This window comes from Punica granatum, chromosome 3, assembly GCF_007655135.1.
Source record: "Punica granatum isolate Tunisia-2019 chromosome 3, ASM765513v2, whole genome shotgun sequence".
In the NCBI taxonomy this organism is placed as follows: Eukaryota; Viridiplantae; Streptophyta; class Magnoliopsida; order Myrtales; family Lythraceae; genus Punica; species Punica granatum.
In genome coordinates this window covers 15,195,899-15,208,231 of record NC_045129.1, presented here as the reverse complement: position 1 = coordinate 15,208,231, position 12,333 = coordinate 15,195,899, and positions in this window count along the sequence as shown.

The window sequence follows — 12,333 nt, the reverse complement described above, 5'->3', positions numbered from 1 at the left end:
CGAACTTATATGTTGCATGGCTTTTCCATTTAAAAAATTGAGAGGTCTGGATATATGAGGATCATACACACACACACACACACACACACATATATATAGCCTGATTTTGTTGTAGCTATTTGACCACAATAAATGGAAGTAATTGAAAACGAAAAAGAAAAGTAATGGACAATAGAAAGGCACAGTTACCATATTAATATTATTACAAAAGGATCAGAATGTAACTTCATTTTTAAGAATTTAAAGAGTAATGGAGAGTAACGGATTCCTATGGATCCGAATGGTACTAACTGAAAAAGGTTAATTTACCATAATTAAATTATAATAATTATTAATTATCATAATTATTGTACACTTTTGATATATATTTTTTGTTCATATTACTTGTTCATATATATTGTACAATTATTTATAGTTGTACCCCTATTTAATGTAGGGAATACAACTTTATGTATGTCAACGCAGACTTCGGGATGTTCTGTTAGTACACGTGGCTTGTGATCCAATTTGGGATCGTATTTATTTGGCTGATGAGCCACCTAACTCATCTACGGGGTCAAAATATTAATCGCCTAAGGATTTTAAGTTTGACTCAGTCTTTCTAACCAGAGAAATGAGTCTGAGGGCTTTGTTACGAGATTAGAGGCCCGCAAGCCAATAACTCACCCTTTCGGTACCCTCCTAAGCTCCTAATAGTTCTAACACTTTTTATTCGTTAAAGTCGAGTAATTTAATCTTAGTTCAGGTCTATGTTCGCGAATGTGTAAGGAAATTAAAGAATGAATTACAGACTCCGCACGATACACGTGTTTATACAATTATATAGTTCGACTCAAAATGGGTCACACATTTGGGCCAAGAAAGAATGAAAATGGTCATACCTTCATGCCGATCATACATGGGCCATACATTCAGGTCAACATTCATACAACGGGCCGAGTGGGCCTATAAATGGGCCTAAAGCTTAAAAGAGAAAAATGGGCCTAGGGCCTTTAACCTAAAAAAATTCTAAGTTAATTTCCCGTGTCTACTTATTTTATTCACGGTTTCTCGATTTTATTCACATGGCCACGTTTATATGAATTAGCCGATTAATCCCCAAAATTCTACAAAAGGAGTGATCTTAATCCCTCAAGGTCAATTTGAATTCCAAGACTCAATTAATGGGTTAATCACCCTCGATCCCCTTGACATGTGTCGACATACATGATTATCCATTTTAATACAAGAAATCGAATTATTAATTTGATTAAACCAAGTGATCGGCTTTAATCCGGTTTAAGGAACCTTGAGTCCTAATGACTCGCCCTCAAGGTCACGAAGACCTTCCTAGGTCCTAAGACTCCTAATTAAATTACTAATTGACCTAAACTCGTGAATTATGCCAAGTATACATGAATGATAGACCTAACCCGGGCCGGAACAAGGTGCTTCAATATTTATAGATTTTTGTTCATATATATTGTACAATTATTTACAGTTGTGCCCTTATTTATTCTAGGGGATACAATTTTATATATATAGATTGTTATAAATTCTTAGCTATTTTTGCTAATTTTTATTGTTCTAATTAAAATAATTAAATTTTTCTTTAAAAAATCTAAAAATAATTATTAAAATAAGTCTGAGTAACGCACAGGTCAGAACACTAGTTTATACATATTTTTATCAACCAGTTCACCTGTGCCACTTTAAACTAATTATCCTAAAACTGAAAATAAATGGTCTACTAGCCCACCTAGAACAATAACAAGAACAATAATACCAACGTTTCTGCTAAATTCTTCTCAGGATCCTTATAACTACTTTTAGTAATAGCTTGAGTTGACCATCAAGGTGGTAGCCCAGTTGGTAACGGACTTCATCTTCTAAAGGGGAGGTCGATGGGTCAAAACTCGACTTAAATACGAAAGCGCTTGCTTTAGTAGACCCTTGTCCTCTACCATATGGGAGTTGTTCTAGTCCACTGTACGCTTTGGTAGGGTCTTGGTGACCTACGTGGGCTATGTCTCACCGAGCTCTTTACCCATTCGGGCAAATGGAATATTCCATGGTGACTGTGGAGCCCCTCTGATCTCCAGAGGGGGGTTGCTACGCTGGTCTCCCCCTCCCGGCCTTTTATTCAGCAAAAAAAGTAATAGCTTGAGTTGCAAAAACATTCATGACCTCATTTTTTTAGAAAGGATGATTGGTACAGTAACATAAATCATCGACTTGGAAACACTAGATCTTGGATTCAATACTTAGTAATGTAACTTATGCGTCGCTTTATTGCGCTTAATTTTGTATTAGGTCTTTGACTTCTTTATAACGAAAAAAACTGCATTTTTTTTTGCTATGACCGGAAGAAGGATTTTTATATAAAATATCTTTAGAAATGCGACATGGCGACCAAGCGCACGCATAGGGGTGGCAATTCGTAACGTGTTGTGTCTAAACGGATTCGTGTCATCGAAGTCAGTACCCGTACACGATAAGATTATTAAACGGGTCATGTTTCACATACACGAACACGGCACGTTTATATCCGTGTCAACTCGCACACGACATGTTTAAATCTATTTATTGAAATGTGTCATAATAGGTACACATATCCATACACGACACGATTATACCCGGTTACTCGGACACGTTAACACGATCTGTTTATCCAACTCGGTTACCCGTTTAACACGACCTGATCATGATTCATATATATACCCACTCTGTACAGCTTTGAACATTCATTTGACCTCATATGCTTCAAGAAGAATATACATTAGAGGAGAGGAAAAAAGACATTTGATCATATCACTTGGTCACTCAAGTACAACAAACTCGAAACCAATGACAACTGTGGCATCGGGAAAGGAATAAACAGGCAACTACATCTCTCATCTCAAACAAACAAAGTGGGGATCAGACAAGCAGCAAGCAACAAAGCAGAGCAATATTCAATTGCAAGTATTCAAGTCAGTTATCTAATTGAATTTCCACAAATAAGTTAAACTGCAAGTATTCAAGTTCAACAATCAACAATCAACAAGCAGTAAAGCAGAGCTGAATAGATTGGGCGAAATAAAACAAGCAGCAAAGCAAAGCAGGGAAGAGGGGGGGTGGGGTCCGCAGAGCAGCCAGTAGGGATACTTGACGTCGAGGTCACGTGGTCGAGTCGGGGTCGAGGTCGACTTTGTTTGAGGTCCAGGTGACGTCGCTTCGTCTGAACAGTTAGAGAGGGCTCGAGGTCGAGGGCTCAACAGTCGAGGGCTCAACGGTCAAGGGCGCAGGATGGTGGTCGCGGTCGTGGGGTCGAGGTTGCTGGGCTGAGGTCGTGGGGTCGAGGTTGCTGGGCCGAGGTCGCGGGGTCGAGCCGGGGTCGAAGTCGTGAGGCCGAGCCTAGGTCGAGGTCGACTTCGTCTGAGGTCAAGGACCGAGCTGACGTCGCTTCGTCTAAGACTTTGAGGTCAGAGAGAGGGCTTGAGTCGAGTGTCGCAGGATCGTGGTCGCAGGGTCGAGGTCGCAGGGTCGAGCCGGGGTCGAGGTCGAGCGGAACGGCGAAAGGATTCAGGACCGTGGATGGTGGAGCGGTGGAGGCTTCGTCTGATTGAGGTGGAGGTGGAACGGAAGGAGGAAGGGTTACAGGAAGGCAAGGGCTGAAGGAGGAAATTTCAAAATTAGAGTTAGCAGAAGGGTGTTTTGGTAAATTCAGTTAGATAAATGGGTTAACATGTTACACGATTAAATAACACGATTAAAAACGTCTAAATAAACAGGCTTAATCGTGTATAATCGGGTTACATGGGTTCAACCCAGTAAGTCACGCTTATTAATTGTATCTAAACGGGTTGGACCCGTTTAGACCGAATTCCAAAAATGCCCAACCCAAACCGTTTAATTCCGTGTCGTGTTATCGTGTCATTTCAAATATTGCCGACCCTACGCACGCACAATGACATAAAATCAGTTTCTTTTCTTGTTTTCTTATTTTCTCAAAAAACAAAGGGAATATCGAGATTAGCGGGAAAAATTGATCAGTTTACAATTTTGCTTGAAATATAGGTCGTATTTGAAGATTGTTATGTTTGATAAGTATATTAAATAATTAGGAATATGAATAGTGATATAATATTACAGTGTTTGGTTTGTTAAACAAATTGATGTGTAATGAATGTAAATTTACAATAATATCTTTGCCCGCTAACAAAAAATAATTACTATATAATATATGTTATGTTGGTGATGTACATTAGAGATGGATCAGACAAGAAGTGGAACCGAATTTGGAGATAGGGCCTATGAAGAGCATCGAACAACTCATGGTGATAAATTAAAGAAGACGAACTATGACGAAAATGAAAGGCTCAAGGCATGAAGGGAGTTCTTCCTCAGTGAACATTTTTGAAGAGGGAAATAATCACCTGTACAGTCTATTGAGGATTTATACCGTAGGAGGATGGTTTGAAGACGAATGGAACCGAATTCAGATTCGAAGAAGAGGGATTGGAGACGGTCGATGAAGATAATATAGATCATGAACTGAGAGTTGAAGAAGGGATAAACAAGATTTTCGATGTTGAACAATTGCTTCAAGTCACAGGGTCAACGCTTTCCAAAATGAGTTATTCGCCCCTACACAAAGTTGTTAAAGAGTTTCGGCGAGTCTCTTTGGGGATACAATAAAGCCTTGGTGTGTTCTACGATTAGCAAACTCGCAGAACACCCAAACTCTCTCACTCTATATTTTGGAATTATTTCAAATAATTGATTATATGACTTCTGGCACGAAAACCTCTATTTATTTGTATCGAGTGGACATAGATCAAGAGAAAAGATTTATCCTTTTCTTTGGGACGTGTCCCATGGAAGCACCTTGTACATTTTTGGTCAAATAATTGTCTGTGCAGACGGTCAAATGGGCGTTGACTGTACGGATGGTCAAACAGGCGTTGGCTGTACGGATTTTTTTTATCGAAATTTTATTTTCATCCACTTAGTACGAAAATTACACTTAAATATTTAATGAAAATAAAGCCTATTGAATTTGCAATCTAATATACTCATCAATCCCCTACTAGATTGCACATTGCAAAAATTAAATGATTACGGATATGCATAAAGAGTGGTATCATTATATTTAAACCGTCCCTTAGTACAAAACCCTCAAGGCATCAACAAAGTGATTGATGGTTAGTCGCTTAAACCATCGCTCTTAAAGTCGATACCCGAAAATTCTCACACTCAACCATGAAAGAATTCAAGTAAGAGTTTCTTTGCTTTAGCACCGTTATGGTCATGTACTCATCCCATTTTCATGAACATGTACGAGAGAGAAAATCTTGTGAAAGAAAGGGAAAAAACTCTCGTTCGAAGTGGCACCATTTCATTTCCATATAAGCGGATTACTCAATAACTAATATCGAATAAAAATCCATTAAGGGTTAAAATTCATCCTCCTAAATCGAGCACTAAATCCTCATTCTTAGTGCAAATTTTTCATTCAATAACTTATTATTACCGGTTCAACCTCGTAACTAACTTTTGGCTAGAATAAGGTAGGGTTCCCATTATCAATGACGCGAATAATGATTTTAATTCTATTTTAGCAACGGTATCTATACCAAGTCCATCAACTAACCTTTCATTGATGAGATCTCTAAATTTTCACACATCTTAACATTTCAAACTCATGTCTCAAGTTAGTATGTCTAACTTTCAAAATTTCATTTAGTAATACATTTAAGACACAGTCAACCCCCTAATCACAATATGCTGAAATAACAACCTACGTTGTGGCCACAACTTTATCTCTAACAAGAGATCTCTCCGCCGTTCTGCTTTCTTAGCCTCATTATTTCGAACATGTGTATTAGTTTGATCACTAGAGATCATGTGTCCAGACTCTCATTATCTCACCTTTAGAATTTTTCTAGCATCAATAACCACATATATATACAAAAAAACATTTTAGTTGAATCCCTTGTGATCAAATGTTCGAATTGGACTCATGTTCCAAATCCTCTAAATCCTTATTAGTTTAATCAATACAGATAAAGTTTTTGGACAAATACTCCGAATCGTTTGATCATAAAAAAAAGCTTATTTTCAATGAACACACTTTCCTTAACACTAGATAAAATTCGATAAGCCTTAAAATCTCGAGAATATCTCTAAGTACGCCCGTGATTACTCTTAATCCCAACTTTGGTCTTCGTTGATCGTGAAAATCATGAGGCCAAACACCCTGGCACTTTGAAATATTCCAAAATCAATTTTATACATTTTCATAACCCACATGGAAGATATCTTGACAATCCTCGACATTATCCGATTAAAGATGTGACACACAATCAATAATGTATCACTCTAGAGATCATATGGATGTTTGGCGTTCAATAACATCTAGTTAATTATATCCACCAAGGTATACTTTTTTATTAAATATAAGTTTCACAATTATCCAGAAAATTATTATCACTTAGATTGATGTAATTGCTCATTTACATATATTGAATAGACAGATTAAAAGTGGAAACCTCACACATCTCAAAAAGGGCACAAATAAATGGTATAAGCAAATTAACAAGGTTTAATGGTTTTGTTACTTACCTCGAACGCAACATTAGCCTCTACAACCATCTCAAATAACTCTTTTTGATTGTTGAGGATTTGTACCTTAGGGTGGGTGGTTTGAAGACAAACGGGACCAAATCTTGAAGATGAACGAAACCGAATTCGGATTCGGAGAAGATAGACTTTGGAAACGGTTGATGAAGATGATGTCGATCATGAACTCAGAGTCAAGGAAGATGATAAACTTGATCTTCGATGTTGAACCGTTGTTTCGAGGCATGGGTCAAGACTTTCCGAAAAGAGTTAGTCGCCCCCAAACAAAGATGATACAACGAATCGTTTGTGTGTTCTACGATTGACAAACTCGTAGAACACCTTAACTCTCTCAATCAATATTCTGAAATTGTTTCGAATAACTGATTTTATGACTTTTGGCATGAAAGCCTTTATTTAGTTGTGTGCAATGGGAATAGATCAAGAGAAAAGATGTGTCCTTTTCTTTAGGACGAACCTTGTACATTTTCTGCCAAATAACTATCTGTACCAATGGTCAGATGGGCATTGACACTAGGACTTTTTTGTGTTTATCGAAATTTTATTTTCGTCCACTTAGTATGAAAATTACACTAGTTGAAAATTATGCTCATCATAGTCTACTGCACCAGTTGACAGTCAGTGGATTATGTACTATTCTCTACCTGTGCATTATATAGTCAACTGCTCGCAGTATTACAACCAATTGCTCATGGTGTCGGCCTTAATTCCTTTTCATCGTAATCTCAATTTCATCCAAAAGTAATTCACCGAAATGCAAACTCAAAGATTTTGCAATATAATTTTTCAACGATATAAACACGTATAATTGGACATGTCATTACTTACCAAAGACTTGATGGAGTCATTCTTATGTACAAAAATTAATATGAATATCATTTCCATAGTCACATGACATAGGCAAAAGAACATCTTCATGATCACGTAATTTATAGAAATAATAGCAAGCATAATTTCTAATGACTCAATAGACACTTGATCCATTTGAAGAATATGAAGAACTAACTTATTAGCCTCTCCAACCGGCAAAAGATATAGAAGATAAAAAATAAATAAAAAGCCCAAAGAATCGTCATTATACTCTCTCATAACAATAACAAAGTCATGAATGCTCAGTTATCTCTTTTCTTTCTTCAGTTCTAGTGGTAGTATATAGTGTTATTATATAAGAGAATATACTAATTAGCAAATAAAACGAATCCTATACAAGAAATTATGAAGAAAAATATTGAAATCAATACTCCTTTTCATAATTTTGCTAATGCTAATAGTAATTTATTAGAATGCAATACATTTGGCAATGGTCCAACTAACCCAAATCAAATCCCTATAAATTTTTTCTTTTGGTTTTTCACATTACAACCTACAATCAATTATCAGTTTTGAATTAAAAAACAAGAATTTCAGGATGGTGATAAAAAGAAATGAAGCAAGAAATATCACATTGTCATGACAAATTGAGGTTAACAATGAATGGTTCTTGTACAATGAGAATAGATCGAGTGACAAGGAAAATGAAACATAAAAATGGAATGAGAATCATAACAAAGATCCTAAATTTCAAAAGAAATCAATTCATAGACGTACATGATGACAAATCGAAGTGAGAGACGAAGAGTTGTCGGCTAAGCCAAAGGCAATGGAGGAATGGAAGAACTATGGAGATGGATGAGTAATTGGGAAGGTAGGGTTTGAGAGTTAGAAGAAAAATGTGAGATGAGGCAATGGAGTATATTGTGGATGAAGATGACTTTTTCACTTTACAATGGTAGGCCCCAACTTGGTCATTGGAGAATAGAGACCACTAACATTGTCATCCACAAATTTCCATACCACCATTTTAGTCCCTAAGCAAAAGATGTCGGATGGTTTGAGTTGAACCCATTTTATCAAAACCCTAATTGCAGAGGAGTGCAAATGAGAATCTGAACCATCTTGTGCGGGTGAGATTGCAATCGTGCCAGGATTCATTTAGGTCAAGCACATTTGTAAGAAAAAGAGGTTAGTGAAGCTTCATTTAGTGTAAAGTTTGCTCCTTTTTCATTTGAATGCAGTCCTTGTTGCTATTTGTTCTGCTTGTGGTCCATTTACTTGCATAGTTGAATGCTTTTTTGTCCTTTTGCGATTTGTGTGTTGGCTGATATGTGGGAGATGCATAAAGTACCCAAATTTTCTTGTTTTGGACTCGCCTGCCTTTAATGCAATTGCTTATTTTACTTAAAATGGATTGTTTAATGGCTTTGGGGTTTAATGGCAGTTGTTTATTTTATTAAAAATAGATAATTTGTTACCATACCCATTTCTCTGATTTGATGCTTTATTTAATTAAGATAATAGCTAAAGATAGTGATCAGTTTATTGAATTTGATGAGATTGGATTTGGTAGTGATGATAGAGATGATTATGGTGATGAAGATGGATCCGATGATCCTTCATATGAACCTACAGCAGATGAGCATGCTAATTAAAATGACGATGAGGAATTCTTGGCACAAACCATTAATTTTACAGATAGGATTGAAAGTGATACTACATAATCATCAAGGCAGAGAAAGTCAAAATGGAGGGCACATTCTGGTATTTCGATTAACTCAGTGAATGATGATATAGCAATAATTGACAAGGCTCAGGAAAGAGTTGAAAGGACTGAGGAAAAAGTTGACAGGGTTGAGGAAGAAGATGAATTTCATGGCATTAGAATGAGCGATGATGAAGAGAATGATAATATGCCTGCATATTTTATTAATGGAACACCATTTGGTATGGTCCATTTCGAGCTGGAAATGGTCTTTTCAACCCTAAAACAGTTTAAATAAGCTGTCATGAACTACAATATATATCTTGGGAGGGTTCTTATATTTGTAAAGAATGATTAGATGTAGAGCACATTGTGTTCAAGAGTATTATGAGTGGGAGATGTATTGTTCATAGTGTGAGCCTTTGGGGATTTCCAAATAAAGACTTACAAACCCATCCATAGTTGTAGCAGGATCTTGAGGAATCCTTTAACAAATAGGAAATTGGTTGGGAAGAAGTTAGTGGATGCTTTGAGGCTTCACCTAACTATGATATCCAGAGATGCTTGAAAATACATGCTACTGATTATCATGTTCAGTTGGTTGAGATGAAACTCTATAGATCATTTGCTATGGCTTGGGAGGTGGTAGAAGGTTTTGAGAAGGAGCAATATATTGTAGTGTGAGTTTATTGTGCAGAGCTCAGGAGAAGTGACCCTGGGACAACAATAGGATTAAGTGTTGAGAGGATAGATGAGCATGCTCTTGCTAGGTTTGATAAATTTTATGTATGATTCTAATCTTGCAAGAGTGGGACAATAGGTGCTTCTAGACCCCTGATAGGTCTTGATGGATGTTTTCTCAAAGGATATTATGGAGGCACTACCCCGACAGCAGTTACTCAAGATCCAAACAACTCATTCTCCGGCATTGCATATGCAGTGGTCGAGCTCGAGTCAAAAGAGACATGGAAGTGGTTCTTAACAACATTATTTAAGGACATAGGATATTCTTGTGAGCATGGTTACGAATTCATTTATGACAGGCAAAATGTACTTATACTTATTTGTTTTATACATTTTGATATTAACATGCTATTATATCTATGATCTAAACAAATATATGTATATATTTGTGATTGTAGGGTCTATTGCTAGAAATGCAAGAGCTCTTTCTAGGAACCAAACATAAGTTTTGGGTGAAGCATTTGGAGGCCAATTTGTGGAGCCACTGGAGAAATAAGGAACTGACAGGTCTGTTGTGGACTTATGCCAAGTCAAACGTAATGACTAAGTTTAACTGGAATTTAAAGAACGTTAAGAACTTGAATGAAGAAGCATGGTTTTCCCTGAAGAATATTGATGCAAAGCATTGGACCAAAACAACATTGAGTACTGCATCAAAGAATGATGTGTTGATGAATAATATATCTAAAAAATTCAATGCAACAATAGTTAAGATCAGTGGGAAGTCGATCATCATGACATCATGCAATACTTGATGCAATGAAAAAAATCAAGGAGGGAGATTAAAAGATACAATGGACCAATCACTCATGCAGTTCAGAACAGGCTTGAGGAGGCCAAGACGCATGCTAACATGTGGCATCCAATGTGGGTAGATGGGGCAATATTTCAAATGCTGCACACTTTTAGGCCAAATGAGAAGTATGTAGTGAACTCGATTGAGTTTAGTTGTTCTTGCAGGGAGTGAAGTCTGTGTGGTATTCCTTGTAGTCATGCATTGGCTTGTATATCCCATAATGGATTACAACATGAAAGGTTTGGTCATGCATACTACTCACATGATGCATGGAAATGTATTTATAGACCATTCCTTCGACCAATGAGAGGGCAAATTCATTGGACAAGACTGGATATGATCCAATCCTACCACCACAGTGTAGCAAGGGTGGTAGTAGACCTAAACAAAAAGGAAATAAGCAAAATGATGTGCCACCTAATCATTTCAAGGCCAAGAGGAAGTACAAAGCCACCACATACTCTAAGTGTGGAGAGAAAGGCCAAAATATGACTTCATGTATTGGCACGATGGACAAATAGAAGAAGCAAAGAAAGAATAAGGTATAAGAGTGACTTACTACTTCGATAGATGGATAAGATGGATTAAGTTATACATAACATTTTTTTTGGACATGGCAAATTTGTGGCTGGATCAGGCCAAGCACAAGGACATGATGGAGTTGCTACAAAGCCAATGGTGCAGTCACAATAGGTTTTTGTGGCTTCTATCATGTTATTTTTGCTAATTAGATTGTTGTTACATTGTTTATTTAAGGCCAAAATTGCATTTATGATTGCGGACTAGTGAGATCTGAAGACCAACTCCAACCATTCATACTTGGAGTATAGGGTAACCATTATAGTACATACCAGTTTTCATACCAACTCCTACAGTGAATGCTCAACATTTAGTGTAACTGATTTTTTAGTATATTGTAGAGGTTTAGATTAATTGAACATGTAATGTTATTGCATATTCTGATATGCTGTAATTGACAATTGCAGGCAAACATAACTTATCTACCACCTCCACATCAGATGGGCCATCCAAATGTAGGTCAAAGGTCTTCTAGCTTTACCAGTAGAGCTGCAGTAAGGCCCCCAATGCAGGCTTCCAATAATTGCTATTGCCCTACAACAACAACTGAAGGCCCATTTTCCACTGCCAAGGACTTCTCATGTCCCAATAGTAATGCCAAGGACCCCCTAGTCCCTAGCACCAATGCTCTTCCAGCATCAACATCTATTCCAATTGGTGCTATTAGACTGAAAGCTACACCATTTCAAAGGAGGAGAGAAAATTGTGTTACATACCAAACACTCCTGCTAGATTCAAAGGTAATAAGGAGTATGACAACCAAATAAGCTCAACAGTCCTCATCGAGCTCGAAGTAGCACATACCAACTCAAGAGTCATGCAACAAAGAAACTTAGAGAAATAAGAAGTAGAAGGATGAAGTGAATGAACAGCCTAAGTTACTTTTTGGTATAGATTACATATTATGATGTGGATATCAATAGCAACATAGTTTTTGTGGTATATGAAAGCTGGACAGATCTTACTGGACTTAGTTCACGATTTTAACATTGAACTTGGTATTAGAATAAGATTATGGTGACAAGAGGGTCTGCTTTTGTATAGGTCACCATCTATTACTAGGTGAAAGTGCCACTATATGATGGTTAGATGG